Source organism: Spinacia oleracea, chromosome 6 (assembly GCF_020520425.1).
Source record: "Spinacia oleracea cultivar Varoflay chromosome 6, BTI_SOV_V1, whole genome shotgun sequence".
Taxonomy (NCBI): domain Eukaryota; kingdom Viridiplantae; phylum Streptophyta; class Magnoliopsida; order Caryophyllales; family Amaranthaceae; genus Spinacia; species Spinacia oleracea.
The window spans coordinates 73,559,565-73,576,574 of NC_079492.1; positions in this window are offsets into that span (position 1 = coordinate 73,559,565).

Below are 17,010 nucleotides of genomic sequence, written 5' to 3' on the forward strand. Positions count from 1 at the left end.
ATTTGGAGCTCTAAACTTGTTCTTGATCGGTTAGGGAGCAGCTTGGGAAGGTACGCATCACATAGCATGTATTCTGAATTATGCTAATTGATTACATGCAATTAATTTGGATTATGGAAATTTATGGTTTTTTCGCATGTCAATTCGATTGTCCATAACCTAACAACTTCATCAAATACACCAAGGCCCATGATGGACCAAGGTCAGTGGCTATTAGGGTTATTTTTTATTGTTGATGAAGGTAAGTAATTGTTATTTATACGTGATGACCACGTGAAAATTATGCACAACATTAATTATCAAACCCCTCCTCATCAAAGTGTGTGAGAGAAAATATGATCTTTCTCTTCCCGTCCTAGCGGTCGTACATGAGGAGATCTAAATCCGTGCTTGTGTGGACTAAGTAGAAGATCACGTTTGAGATTCTTGTCTCTATGATTTGTTATTGTTCTTAGCTTGTGGAAATCATGCTTCAAAAGTATGTTAATTTTAATATGATTCATATTAATTATATCACGAGATCCTGGATTAGATGTTAGAAAATAGTTTTCTCCAAACGCTAAGCGCATCTATAATCCTACAGATATGGGGAAAATTGTTTTTCGGGCATCTTTTCATTTTTTGAATCAAAAGGAAATTCCCACTTTTGGACGTCACTTGTCAAACATTGGGCTTGTGCAACAACAATTCACAACGTATTACAAATAATTTTGGACCGATTGAAGCGTGCACGTGTTGAGATGCCTTCAATGCGAAGTATGCAACTCATTTAGGGTTGCATTCTCATGCATTTATCGTCGCCTATGACATGGTGTGAACCAGTCTTTTGGTTTGTTGCTTTTCTCGAACTCTTTTGATAAATATTTCTTCCACTTACCTTTGGAAGTTCCATAATTTTATTAAGGTCATTAACTCAGGCAACAAGCTCCATTATTTTTAATATAGTAAAAGTGGTAGCCATATGTCTCTCTAAAGATATATTTCTTTCGGTTTATTGTTTACTTTGGAAAGAAAAATTAATTTCCTCCCACTTAAACTCACAACCCCTTAGAAATACTTCCTCCGTTCTTATTTACATGACACGATTGGGTTTTGGACACTATTCACTTAAGCTCCATTGACTTCCTTTTGTGATTTATACTTAAGAAAAAACATAGTCGTGTGGGGTCTTGTTAGATTCGTATGAATAAATATATTTTAAATATCAACTTTTTCAAATATTTTTCTTATCCGTAATTGAAGATATTAATGTTTGAATTCGTGCATTTGGGAAACATGAATAAATAATTGTTTCATGAGAATAAGAACAGAAGAAGTGTATAGTTGGAAAAATTCTATTTCATATTCATATTTCACATTTCATACTTCATATGATGTCTTATCTCTAATTTTTGACAAATACGAACAAAAATTTTAATGTTCATATTAGAGTTTGTAATCTTAATGCATGTCGTGGTAATTTTCTTCCAGTTAAGGGAGATGATTTATTATATGGATTAAATTACATGATTAAAATTACGATTTTAATTGATTGGCTTATACAAATTATTTTAGTATACGATCCTAGAAAAATATATGGTATACGAATGTTGTGCCCACAATTCAAACTTTGTGGTAAATTTATGCAACAAATAAGATTTTATTTTATATAATATTTTTTTCATTAAAATTAATTTATTTTTAATGCTTGTGCTGTTTGAATTATACTTATAGATCTTCAAATTGATTTTGAGGAAAATAATATGATTGTTTTCCATTATTAATTTAATATCCATGCCCACATATGATATATAAGGTACATAAATATTTTGTGTTCTTAATTATTCTAATTAAATGACGATTTATTAGTACAATAAATTTTATATTTTGTATTGAAATTGATCATGCATAAAATAATGATTTTATGTAATTATTCTGATTGCCTATGTTATTTAAACTTTGAGTAATTGATAATTTGATTATATTACTTGAATGATTCGACCATCATGGCCTAAATTATGGCGTAATTATTTAGCACATAAATTCAAACGTAATTTGATAAATACTTTTATGAAATGTAGTTTTTTACGTGCACTAATTCAATCAATCCATAAAAGTTGTTTTAATGTAGAATTGATTTGAAATTCTGATTCCTCCTTGTTCGAATGGGGTGAAGGAATAATTTGATTATTTTCAGTTCATGAATTTGGGGAAAAAAATTTATTTCAATCGAAAATAAAAAAAAAAAAAAAAAAAAAAATTCCCCAAAATTAATTTTTGGATGTAAAATTTTCAATTTCACATTCTAATTAATCAAAGAAGTTTAATATGTTTGGAATTAAAGATTTAACGTTTAGATTGCATTAATGGTTTTACTTACTTATCAAAAAAACAAAAAGTTTAAATTCACGCCCAACTTCAAGAAAAATATGCTTCATGCGAATAATTTTGTTTTCGTTAGAGTGGGAGGAGGACGTGAGTTTCCGGCGACGACAACGTCGTAAATGTTGTGCAGTGGCTTCATGGGTTAAACAAATAAGGGCGGCGGTCAAGGTAGGTCTTCAACATCGTCATGGAGGGCGGTTTCGAGGGAGATGTGAAGCAGGAGAACCGCAAGAGTTGCTTGTTCATGGCGGCGTTAAGGTGGGTGCATGACCAAACGAGGTTTCGCTTAACTCGGGTTGGCATAGGATGGACGGGTTTGGTATAATAGCATAATTTCTTAGTAGTTTTGAAAAATACTAATTAATATAACATTTTTTTTACCGAATACCCCTGAGGTTTAACTTATTTCACCATATACCCCATTGTTTTCAAGGATTATTCACCATATGCCCTTGAGTTCTTACCATTGAGCACAATGCGCCAATACCGTTAAGTCTTCGTTAAAAATATAGTTAAATAAACACTAGAAGGTAAAGCCTTATCCTTCATCACACATCAATCCAATCTTACACCCCTCCCTCTGCACCATTCTTCTCATTTTACTTCCCTTGCACTAACCACGTTGTATCGCATGTTAAAAAAAACATATACATGTACTTCTAGCTTCCATGGGAACTCACCATGGTTCTCTTATATCTCTCATTCTCCTCCACTTCTCAATTTTCTCTCCTCGACATCTATGGCAGCCACCACCCTATGACCGACTCTACCTACCACAGCGGCCCCTATGTCGTTTCGGCAACAAATTATGAGATTTAAAAGATCAAAGTCGTTGTTCATGAAGAATTTTTTTTTTTGATGCATTCCTTTTTTTATATAAACCCTAATTAATTTCATTTTATTTTCCTTTTCATTTTGAATTCAACAATTAGCAAAAATAATGAATATGAAATAGCTTGCATATTTAAGTGATTATTAATTAGAAATAATCAACTTAAGTTTTAATAATATCAATTAATTTTTTTTTACTATTCCATTATAATATTTGTTTTTTCCCTTTAAATTTAACCACCTTTACACCCATCCTTCTTCCTCTTTCTCTACCTAGCCGGAAAATTTGAAAGCATTCATCATCATCTTCCTCGATTGTTGCTCCATCCTCTTTAACTCATCATCTTCACCGCAACATCGTCATAATCATCGTCGATCTTTAATTAATTAAAATATCGTGAAACTTGAATAATTTTGTGATTTGGACTTAGGTCCATAAATGTCGCAACCCACACCCTTGTCCATAAATGTCGTCACCGCAACACTTTCATCCACCGCCATGATCACAACAACGACTAACCATGATCAAATCAAATCCGTTTACAATAAATTCTCTTCTTATTCTTCCCTAGTTTCTTTAGTTAATCCAAAATGTCACATAAAGTTCACAAAAAAACAATCAATCAAACGAAAACCCCAGAAAACAGATCCAATGGGATCACTCGCAACCCATTTCTCGACGTTCTATTCATCTTCTCAGTTGGATTCAGACTCTTATATTCCTTTTTCTCTCTCTTTCACAAAGACCCCTCTTTGTATTTCTCAAAACCTTGGTTTTTCATCGACCCAAAATGGAAAAACTTTGAACTTAATGCCCTTTTGATTTCCTTCGCCATTGTTGAAGTCATTGAAGTGAATACAACGGAGGCGCAAATTGTGCCGCAATGGCTCTGTCGTTTAATATTGATAATGATGGGAAATGGTTAGGGTTATTGTTGATAATATAGGTGTTCCTTTGATTGTTTAAGGGTTGGGGGATTCTTCAGTGAGGGTTCATGTTAAGGAGTTAAGGTGAGTGAATTAGATGTTATGATAGCTGAATATGATGGGGTGAACTGGTGGTTGTTTTTCTGCTGGGGCTTAGGCCATGTTTAGTTCACCTTATTTTAGGACATTATTACTTATTTCAGATTAATTAGATCGGATCATACCAGACCAGATCAGATCAGATCAGACCAGATCAGATCAGATCATAACAGATTATTATGATGATGATTATTATTATATGTTTATATCATTGTTATTATATTTAATATTTATTACTATTATTGCTTTAATAAAAAAGAATGTTGTTATCGGTGCAATTAAAATCTATTACTTAAGGCATAAAAAAACATTAACAAAACATTCAAATTCATCATGTCCAAATTAGAACCATTAAGTTCAGATCAGAAACGATATGATCAGGTCATGTCCATATCAAAACTATTTTTTATAGATCAAATCCATTATATATCTAGACCAGAACTGATAGAATCAGATAATATCCAGATCATAACTGATATGTACAGATCATGTTCAAATCTGCAAAGATCTTGTCTACATCAAAACGAATCCTTACATAACCAATATGTTCAGATCAAAACCGATTTGTACAGATCATGTCCAAATCAGAATCGATATGTCCAGATTATAACTGGTCTAGATATCGACTATGTACAAATTATGTTCAGATCAGAATTGATCGGCAAAGATCATGTCCATATCAGAATTGATTTATACTGATCATGACCAGATCAAAACTGATATTTGCAGATGATATCTAAATCAGAAATGATCTGTACAGATCATGTCCAGAGCAGAACTGATCTGTCTAGATTAGAACTGATCTGAACAGATCATGTCCAGATCAGAACTGAACTGTACATATCATGTCTAGATCAAAACTGGTCTTTACAGATCATGTCCAGATCAGAATTGATCTATACAGATCATGTCTAGATCAGAACTGATCTGTATAGATCATGTCCAGATAGGAACTGAATTGTACAGATCATGTCCAGATCAGAACTGGTATGTATAGATCATGTCCAAATCAGAACTGAATTGTACATATCATGTCCAGATCAGAACTGATCATGTCCAAACAGAACAGATCTGTACAAATCATATCCAGATCAAAATCGATCTGTACAGATCATACCCAGATCAGAACTTATATGTCTAGATCATAACCGATCTATCTAATATAAGGGATAGTTAAATCATGAGCAAAGTCAAATAAATAATATCAATATTATAAATTGTTAGGTTATGATTCATATGACAGTTCATAAATCATGCGGAAAAACCATAAAGCCAGGAAACATATTATTTACACATAATCATTTAGCATAGTTTAGATGCATACTCTTTGTTGCGTGCCTTCCCTAGCTGCGCCCGAACCGAACAAGAACAAGTCTTTAGGACTCCAAGTGTCGTCCCTCCGTAGATAGTCCACAGCACGTCCGGATCCGCCTTAAGATTGACCAACTAGAATCGCCCTTAAGGTTCTAATATTTTCGGTTAGGTAGGCAAGAATATTGGCTGATTTTTCTGCTTAAAAATCTTAGTTTTGAATACTTAAAACTTGTGTATAAATAATGACCCCTAGGCCTTTATTTATAGAGTTATGGAAAAGGAATCGTAATCCTAGTAGGATACGAATTAATTGAAATTAGAATCCTACATGAATTCTATTTAATTAATTTATCCAATTAGGAATAGGAATTTAATCATACACTGACTCTTGTAGATTTAGGAATCACGCATGAGCACAAACTCACACACACACGGCAGCCACAAGGGCTGCCCATGCGCGTGCGAGCAGCAGCCCACGCAGCGCGGCCCACGCATCCGTGGCCTTGGCGCGCGCTGGGCCTGCCTTGCGGTAGGCCTGGGCGCTGCCTTGGCTGGGCTTGTGGCGCGCGTGCTTGCTGGGCGAAGGCCCGGCTTCGTGCTGGGCCTTCGTCCGGCAGGCCTCGTCCGATGCTAATTCGTACGATACGCTTCCGATTAAATTTCCAGTTCCGGAATTTATTTCCGATACGAACAATATTTAATATTTCCGATTCCGGAATTAATTTCCGTTTCGAACAAATATTTAATATTTCCGTTTCCGGAATTATTTTCCGATTCCGGTAATATTTCCGATTCTGACAATATTTCCGTTTCCGGCAATATTTCCGATTCTGGTAATATTTCCATTTCCAATAATATTTTCCGATACGTACCATGTTTCCGTTTCCGGCAACATCTACGACTTGGATAATATTCATATTTCCGATACGATCCATATTTCCGTTTCCGGCAATATCATCGTTTCCGGAGTATTCATTTCTTGCCTGTGACGATCTTAGCTCCCACTGAAACCAAGATCCGTCGGTTCCGAATATTCATAGATGGAGTATTTAATGCCATTAAATACTTGATCCGTTTACGTACTATTTGTGTGACCCTACGGGTTCAGTCAAGAGTAAGCTGTGGATTAATATCATTAATTCCACTTGAACTGAAGCGGCCTCTAGCTAGGCATTCAGCTCACTTGATCTCACTGAATTATTAACTTGTTAATTAATACTGAACCACATTTATTAGACTTAACATAGAATGCATACTTGGACCAAGGGCATTATTTCCTTCAGTCTCCCACTTGTCCTTAGGGACAAGTGTGCATTTCCTAATTCCTTTGTCGCTCGATGCTTGCTCTTGAACATAAGGTAAGAGTTGTCATCCTTATTATGTCCAGAGGTGTTCCTCGGTTTCAGAGTTCAACTGATCAAATAAACAGATAATCATAGCCTATGATTCATCCGAGCACGGCCATGCATTTCACAGTTTCTAGCTCTCCGAGTGGCCTTGTACAACTTTTAAGCATCTCTTCCCGATTTATGGGAGGACAATCCCAATCTTGCGATCTTGAGATTAGACTTCGTTTGATAGGTGATTACCTGAGCGTTGCCTTTATAGCCTCCTTTTACGGTGCGACGGTTGGTCAACGTCAAAGCAACCAGTTCTCAAACAAGTAATCTCAAATCACTCAGGTATTGAGGATTTAGTGTCTAATAATTTAATGAAATTTACTTATGACAGACTTTCATCTCTTACAGTAAAGTTTCATAGGTCTTGTCCGATACTAGTCTTCCCAAAGTAAGTATCTATGCAAATGATTATGACATTGCCATGTCCACATAGTTCAAGAAACAGAACTACTAGTCATCTTGCATTCTAATCGTCTAACGTTTTCTATGCGTCCAATTTTATAGAAAACTCCGATTAGGGACCATTTTCAACCTTTGACATTCAAGTTCACTTGATAGACATTTCTTAGTCACAGGACTGGTCCTGACAGTCTATCTTGAATATATCGTCAAGTTGAAGGGACTCATCATTTAATAAACCACAAATTAAATGGAAAAATGAATTCCTTTCATTTATTGTGAATGATTAACCAATAATGTTTTACAAAGATTTAAACTCTAAAACTTTAAAACATTAAACAGAGACATCAAAGCCATTCTCCAATATGCTTGATTCCCATAGCTGCAGTGTGCGAGTTGTGCTTCGCTTGCAGCAGAGGTTTAGTTAATGGATCTGATATGTTGTCATCAGTTCCAATTTTGCTTATCTCGACTTCTTTTCTTTCAACGAACTCTCGTAGAAGGTGAAATCTACGAAGTACATGCTTGACTCTCTGGTGGTGTCTAGGCTCTTTTGCCTGTGCAATAGCTCCGTTATTATCACAATACAGGGCTATTGGTCCTTTAATGGAGGGGACTACACCTAGTTCTCCTATGAACTTCCTTAGCCATATAGCTTCCTTTGCTGCTTCATGTGCAGCAATGTACTCCGCTTCAGTTGTAGAATCCGCAATGGTGCTTTGCTTAGCACTTTTCCAGCTTACTGCTCCTCCGTTGAGGCAGAAGACAAACCCAGACTGTGATCTGAAATCATCTTTGTCGGTTTGGAAACTTGCGTCCGTATAGCCTTTAACAATTAATTCATCATCTCCACCATAGACCAGGAAGTCATCTTTGTGCCTTTTCAGGTACTTCAGAATATTCTTGGCAGCAGTCCAATGCGCCTCTCCTGGGTCTGACTGGTATCTGCTCGTAGCACTGAGTGCGTACGCAACATCCGGGCGTGTACATATCATAGCATACATTATTGAACCAATCAATGATGCATATGGAATCCCATTCATTCGTCTACGCTCATCAAGTGTTTTTGGGCACTGAGTCTTGCTTAGAGTCATTCCATGAGACATGGGTAGGTAGCCTCGCTTGGAGTCCGCCATCTTGAACCTATCAAGCACCTTATTGATATAAGTGCTTTGACTAAGTCCAATCATCTTTTTAGATCTATCTCTGTAAATCTTGATGCCCAATATGTACTGTGCTTCTCCTAGATCCTTCATCGAAAAACATTTCCCAAGCCAAATCTTGACAGAGTTCAACATAGGAATGTCATTTCCGATAAGCAATATGTCGTCGACATATAATACTAGGAAAGCAATTTTGCTCCCACTGACCTTCTTGTATACACAAGATTCGTCCGCGTTCTTGATGAAACCAAAGTCGCTGACTGCTTCATCAAAACGTATATTCCAGCTCCTGGATGCCTGCTTCAATCCGTAGATTGACTTCTTTAGCTTGCATACCTTTTTAGCATTCTTTGGATCCTCAAAACCTTCAGGTTGTGTCATAAACACAGTTTCTGTTAAAACGCCGTTTAAGAAAGCAGTTTTGACATCCATCTGCCATATTTCGTAATCGTAATATGCAGCGATTGCTAACATTATTCGAATAGACTTTAGCATTGCAACTGGTGAAAAGGTTTCATCGTAATCCACACCGTGGACTTGCCTGTAACCTTTTGCAACCAATCTAGCTTTGAAAACTTCAAGTTTCCCATCCTTGTCCTTTTTCAGTTTGAAAACCCATTTGCTTCCAATGGCTTGGTAGCCATCTGGCAAATCGACCAAATCCCATACTTGGTTTTCAGACATGGAGTCTAATTCAGATTGCATGGCTTCTTGCCATTGCTTGGAGCTAGGGCTCGTCATAGCTTGCTTGTAAGTCGCAGGTTCATCACTTTCAAGTAATAGAACGTCATAGCTCTCGTTCGTCAAAATACCTAAGTACCTTTCCGGTTGAGATCTATATCTTTGCGATCTACGCGGGGTAACATTTCTAGATTGACCATGATTCTCACCAGATTCTTCTAAAGATCTCTGAGTTTCATCTTGAATGTCATCTTGAGCATTCTCTAGAGTTTGTTGTTCGACTCGAATTTCTTCGAGGTCTACTTTTCTCCCACTTGTCATTTTGGAAATGTGATCCTTCTCCAAAAAGACATCATCTCGAGCAACAAACACTTTGTTCTCAGATGTATTGTAGAAGTAATACCCCTTTGTTTCCTTTGGATAGCCCACAAGGATACATTTGTCAGATTTTGGATGAAGTTTGTCTGAAATTAATCGTTTGACGTATACTTCACATCCTCAAATCTTAAGAAAAGACACATTTGGAGGCTTTCCAAACCATAATTCGTATGGAGTCTTTTCGACAGCTTTAGACGGAACTCTATTTATAGTGAGTGCAGCTGTATTTAGTGCATGTCCCCAAAATTCTAATGGAAGTTCGGCCTGACCCATCATTGACCTGACCATGTCTAGCAAGGTTCTGTTCCTCCGTTCTGACACACCGTTCCATTGTGGTGTTCCAGGAGGAGTCAATTCTGATAGAATTCCACATTCTTTCAGATGGTCATCAAATTCATAGCTCAGATATTCACCGCCTCTATCAGACCGCAGTGCCTTAATCTTCTTGCCTAATTGATTCTCTACTTCACTCTGAAATTCCTTGAATTTGTCAAAGGATTCAGACTTATGCTTCATTAGGTAGACATAACCATACCTACTGAAGTCATCAGTGAAAGTGATAAAGTAGCTGAAACCACCTCTAGCATTTGTACTCATTGGTCCACATACATCTGTATGGATTAAACCCAATAGTTCATTTGCTCTTTCTCCAACTTTAGAGAAAGGTTGCTTTGTCATTTTGCCAAGTAAACATGATTCGCATTTACCATAATCCTCTAAGTCAAATGGTTCTAGAATTCCTTCCTTTTGAAGTCTTTCTAAGCGTTTCAAGTTTATATGGCCTAATCGACAATGCCACAGATAGGTGAGATCTGAATCATTCTTTTTGGCCTTTTTGGTATTTATGTTATATACTTGTTTGTCGTGATCTAATAAATAAAGTCCATTGACTAATCTAGCAGATCCATAAAACATCTCTTTAAAATAAAACGAACAACTATTGTCTTTTATTATAAAGGAAAATCCCTTAGCATCTAAGCAAGAAACTGAAATGATGTTTTTAGTAAGACTTGGAACATGGAAACATTCTTCCAGTTCCAAAACTAGCCCGGAGGGCAACGACAAATAGTAAGTTCCTACAGCTAATGCAGCAATCCGTGCTCCATTTCCCACTCGTAGGTCGACTTCACCCTTGCTTAACTTTCTACTTCTTCTTAGTCCCTGTGGATTGGAACATAAGTGTGAGCCACAACCTGTATCTAATACCCAAGAAGTTGAATTAGCAAGTATACAGTCTATAACGAAAATACCTGAAGATGGAACGACTGTTCCGTTCTTCTGATCTTCCTTTAGCTTCAAGCAATCTCTCTTCCAATGCCCCTTCTTCTTGCAGTAGAAGCATTCGGATTCAGAAGTGGGTTGACTGACCTTCCTCTTTGCAGATTTGGCGCCAGTTTGCTTAGTTGGGCTGGCCTTGTTGCCACCTTTCTTAGCATTCCTCTTCTTTCCAGATTTCTTGAACTTGCCCCCACGCACCATAAGCACATCCTGCTTATCACTTTTGAGCGTCTTTTCAGCGGTCTTCAGCATACCGTGAAGCTCAGTGAGCGTTTTGTCCAGACTATTCATACTGTAGTTCAGTTTGAACTGATCATACCCGCTATGAAGAGAATGGAGGATGGTGCCTATAGCCATTTCCTGAGAAAATTGCTGATCCAGCCGACTCATATTCTCAATGAGTCCAATCATTTTGAGAACATGTGGACTTACGGGCTCGCCTTTCTTAAGCTTGGTCTCAAGAATTTGCCTATGAGTCTCGAATCTTTCGACTCGAGCCAGATCTTGGAACATGTTCTTCAACTCACTGATGATTGTGAAAGCATCTGAGTTGATGAACGTTTTCTGCAGATCCGCACTCATGGTGGCGAGCATTAGACATTTCACATCTTTGTTGGCATCAATCCAACGATTGAGGGCTGCCTGAGTGACCCCGTCGCCTGCAGCTTCGGGCATCGCCTCATCTAGGACATACTCCTTTTCTTCCTACATAAGAACTATTTGCAAGTTCCTTTGCCAGTCAAGGAAGTTTTTCCCGTTCAACTTCTCCTTTTCGAGAATTGATCGAATGTTGAATGAATTGTTGTTTGCCATATTAAAAACTACAATTGAAAAGAATAAACAAATAAATAACCATTCACAGTTTCTCTTAATAAACTTAAATTCTAGCATACATGCATAATTCAATGTTTATTAAGCATTTTATTCAAGTTATGTGTTCCGGCAGGTGTGAATAAAATGATTCCAAGATCCTAAAATCATTGAAGAACTAAGCACAGTTTGTCGACTTAATTCTAGAACATCTTAGGTAAGCAAAAGCCTTTTGCTAATAGTCTAGAAACTATTCTTGGTTGATAGGTACGTCTAAGAACTTATTAGGTAAACCTATCGAATTTGCCACGACATAAAAGGACTCCTTACTTATATCGTTGAGTTTCACCAAAACTAACATGTACTCACAATTATTTGTGTACCTTGCCCCTTTAGGACCAATAAGTAACACCTCGCTGAGCGAAAACTATTACTAGATTGATGTAAAGGATATCCAAGCAAGTGTATATTTTGGCATGGCACCTTTTAACTCAATTTTTAAGTTTGGAACTTAAGGCTCTTACTATGTTGGTTAGATTTTAAGTGAACTAAAATCCTTAATCATGCAACATAATCAAGCTTTTGATCTCATGCATTTTAAGACATATTTAAAACAATAAATAACTTAAAACATGCATAAGATATTTGTGATCTAGTATGGCCCGACTTCATCTTGAAGCTTTGACTTCAAAGTCCGTCTTGAAAATCTCCGTGGGAGGCACCATTTTCTTCAAATAGGATAAGCTATAACTAATTACAACTATTTGATGGTTCGCAGACCATATTTGAATTGAAAAATAACTTTGGTACTTTAGACCAAATACATTCAAATTAATGGTACGCAGACCATATTTTCTATCCTATTTGGGCCATACTAGTCACTTCATAACCTGCAAAACAGTACATATACAATATATACCATTCACCCATTCATTATCATGAATGGCCCACATAGCTGGTTAGTAAAACACATTATGCATCACGTAAACATTTGCAGCAATTAATCAAGGGCACCAATAATCTACCAATTATTCAGTCCTTATTAATTCTAATCAAGTTGTTTTAACCTTAAGGATTTGTAGACCTAATCAAGAGTTTATGACTAAAAAGCGCTCCCACTTAAACCAATAAATTCATATGCTTTACCAATTTTAAACATAAAAATGTATTTCTAGTCCAACCGGAAACATACAAATTTAATTAAAATTTAAAGCTCATATCAATTTATAATTGAATCCAAAAATTTAATTTAATTTCAGTCGTATTTAAATTAATTCATGATTTTAATTTTAGTAAAATAATTAGAATAAATAATATTTATTATAATTATAATATTCAAAATTAAAATCCAAGAAAATAATTCAAATTATTAATTTTAAAATTAATTAAAATTACGTGAACTGAAATTTTCAAATTAAACATTCAAAACGATCTAATCGCAACGCAAAACACCCTACGCGTTGCACGCCCATGGGCCGTACGCACACAGCCATTGCTGGCCATGTGCGCGCAGCCCATGCGCTCGTCGCATAGCTGGTGCTTCCCTATCGCAAGCCTCCGCACGCATTGGTGCTCGCTGCGCGCGCCAGCGCTCATCGCACGCGAGCTATCGCTCGCAGTGCGCGCGCGCGACATCGCTCGCAGGGCGCGCGAGCCATCGCTCGCTGGGCGCGCGAGCCATCGCTCGCTGGGGCGCGACATCGCTCGCTGGGCGCGAACATCGCTCGTTGTGCGCGCGAGTAATGCTGGGCGCAGCGCTCGTGGCACGCGAGCTTGCGCTCGCTGCGCGCGAGGCTGCGCGCTCTTGTGCGAGGCAGCGCGCGTTGTGGCGCAGCTCGCTTGCTGCCCACACGCGACTGCCTTGGCTCGCTCTTCGCCCATGCCCATTCGTTCATAGCTCGTGGCACACGACACAAGGCAGGGCTGCTGCCTTGTGCTCGTGCACTACGCCCTTGCTCATTGCATTCGTGCCGCACGGGCGACGAGCTCCCTTGCTCGTCGTCGCATGCCCGCATTATACAACACCCCTTAAGGGTAACACGAAGCGTCCATTGCTTCGTGCGTGCAAGTTATATGAACGAATCGCATAAAATTTAAAATTTATATTTAAAATTAATGACAAATTAATAAATAATATTAATTTCATAATTTTAGGGCGAAAAATCGAAAATTTATTATCCAATTGATTTCCGATTGATATGGATTCAAGTTTAGGTCATAAAAATTTAAAATTTATCGTAAATTTACAATTTTTATGGTGGTTTTTAATCATAGGTTTCTAATTAAATTACAATTAATTATGAAAATCAAATTAATTCTAAATTATTCTAATTTTCAACAAATTAATCATAATTAATAATTAGATTGCATAATTAACAAGACTAGGCATTCAAACTTGTTAAACATATGCAGTAGGTCAATCAAAAATTCAAGATTTATCAACAAGAATCGCAAATATTTAATTTAACATCTTAAATTTACGAAATTTTGCATTCGAAAAACTAAAACCTTCGAAAAGTCATAGTTAGGCTTCGAATTTGAGAATTCTGGGTTCGGCAGAAAAACACTATTTTGTCAAAATTTTTAGAATGCCTTTTACATGCGGAATTGACACAAAAATCACTCAATTCGGATGAGTAACGAAGAAACTGCCGAAAAACTGCGTACGTATAATTAAATAAACGCAATTTGCAATTAATTAACAATTACGAAAATTAATCACCCCTTTTAATTCTTGCAAATTTGTAATATTTAACCATGTTCATGCAATTTAGATTATGAAAATAATAAGGGGCTCGTGATACCACTGTTAGGTTATGATTCATATGACAGTTCATAAATCATGCGGAAAAACCATAAAGCCAGGAAACATATTATTTACACATAATCATTTAGCATAGTTTAGATGCATACTCTTTGTTGCGTGCCTTCCCTAGCTGCGCCCGAACCGAACAAGAACAAGTCTTTAGGACTCCAAGTGTCGTCCCTCCGTAGATAGTCCACAGCACGTCCGGATCCGCCTTAAGATTGACCAACTAGAATCGCCCTTAAGGTTCTAATATTTTCGGTTAGGTAGGCAAGAATATTGGCTGATTTTTCTGCTTAAAAATCTTAGTTTTGAATACTTAAAACTTGTGTATAAATAATGACCCCTAGGCCTTTATTTATAGAGTTATGGAAAAGGAATCGTAATCCTAGTAGGATACGAATTAATTGAAATTAGAATCCTACATGAATTCTATTTAATTAATTTATCCAATTAGGAATAGGAATTTAATCATACACTGACTCTTGTAGATTTAGGAATCACGCATGAGCACAAACTCACACACACACGGCAGCCACAAGGGCTGCCCATGCGCGTGCGAGCAGCAGCCCACGCAGCGCGGCCCACGCATCCGTGGCCTTGGCGCGCGCTGGGCCTGCCTTGCGGTAGGCCTGGGCGCTGCCTTGGCTGGGCTTGTGGCGCGCGTGCTTGCTGGGCGATGGCCCGGCTTCGTGCTGGGCCTTCGTCCGGCAGGCCTCGTCCGATGCTAATTCGTACGATACGCTTCCGATTAAATTTCCAGTTCCGGAATTTATTTCCGATACGAACAATATTTAATATTTCCGATTCCGGAATTAATTTCCGTTTCGAACAAATATTTAATATTTCCGTTTCCGGAATTATTTTCCGATTCCGGTAATATTTCCGATTCTGACAATATTTCCGTTTCCGGCAATATTTCCGATTCTGGTAATATTTCCATTTCCAATAATATTTTCCGATACGTACCATGTTTCCGTTTCCGGCAACATCTACGACTTGGATAATATTCATATTTCCGATACGATCCATATTTCCGTTTCCGGCAATATCATCGTTTCCGGAGTATTCATTTCTTGCCTGTGACGATCTTAGCTCCCACTGAAACCAAGATCCGTCGGTTCCGAATATTCATAGATGGAGTATTTAATGCCATTAAATACTTGATCCGTTTACGTACTATTTGTGTGACCCTACGGGTTCAGTCAAGAGTAAGCTGTGGATTAATATCATTAATTCCACTTGAACTGAAGCGGCCTCTAGCTAGGCATTCAGCTCACTTGATCTCACTGAATTATTAACTTGTTAATTAATACTGAACCGCATTTATTAGACTTAACATAGAATGCATACTTGGACCAAGGGCATTATTTCCTTCATAAATTTATGTAACATTTATTTTACACGTAAGTCGTTTAATATTAATAAATGTAGATTTTTGTTTAAACTTAATTATGAAGAACCAGATCAGATTAGAAAAATAAGTTCAGATCAGATCAGATCAGAAAAAATAAGTCCAGATCATATCAGATTAGATCATATCAGATTAGATCATATCAGATTAGACCAGATCAGATCAGATAAGGAGAAATAAGGTGAACTAAACAGGGCCTTAGAGGGGTTGAGAGGAGAGATAATAGAAGGATGGGAATGAGGGGAAGGAGGAGAGGGAATGAGGAGGAAGAATTTTATTTTACTTTTTGTAAAAAGAATTGACCTTCCAGGCATGTTCCTAGTTATTTGGGTTCACCGAAAGTTAAAGGGGTGCAAATTTTTAATTATTAGATAATAATCTAAATGTTGAATTTTTAACTGGAAATCGTCAAAAAATTACATTAATTATTTAAAGTAATTTTTTTAAGGTACTTTCTCTGTTCTTAACTAATTGTTGCACTTTCCCTTTTTTGGAAAGAAAAGATTGATGCACTTTCTCTCTTGATTAGTTCCTTTAAGATGTCTTCCTCTATATATACAAGCGATAATATTTTTGACATGCAACTGATTAAACAAAGGGGGGCTACAATTGGTCTTACCCTTAATTTGTGCTAGAACATGAACTCTCCTAACGGTTTTACCTGGAAACTTTGATACAAAGACAATAATTTAATTGAGAGGCAACAATTATAATGGACAACTCCAAAAGAACTGGTTCACCACGAAGAAAGCTGCGGAGAAACCAAATTCTTGGTAGCCGCCGCCCAAGAAAACATAGCCAGCGGCTCGCCGGCAACCGATCTCCACCTCCCTCCGGTTGTCGGCGAGTCTGCTTTTCAAGATCGAGCTTCCGGACCAGAGATCGGAAACTATCCTCCGATGGTGCTAGGTCTCCGATCGGGTCTAGTGTTTTCTCCCTCCCCTCCATTTTCAACAGCGGATCTTCAATCTCAAGGTTATTGCTTCCCTTAAAGTCTTTCTCTGTTCTTCTGGAAATGGTATGGCTATTTGGTTAGTTATTTGAAGGGGAGAATTGGCTGTAGTATTAGTTAGCTTGTTCGGGAGTAGTTACTAATTAATCTAGATTATTTTCCATCGTTGCTTATTTGTTTCTATATGTTTTCAT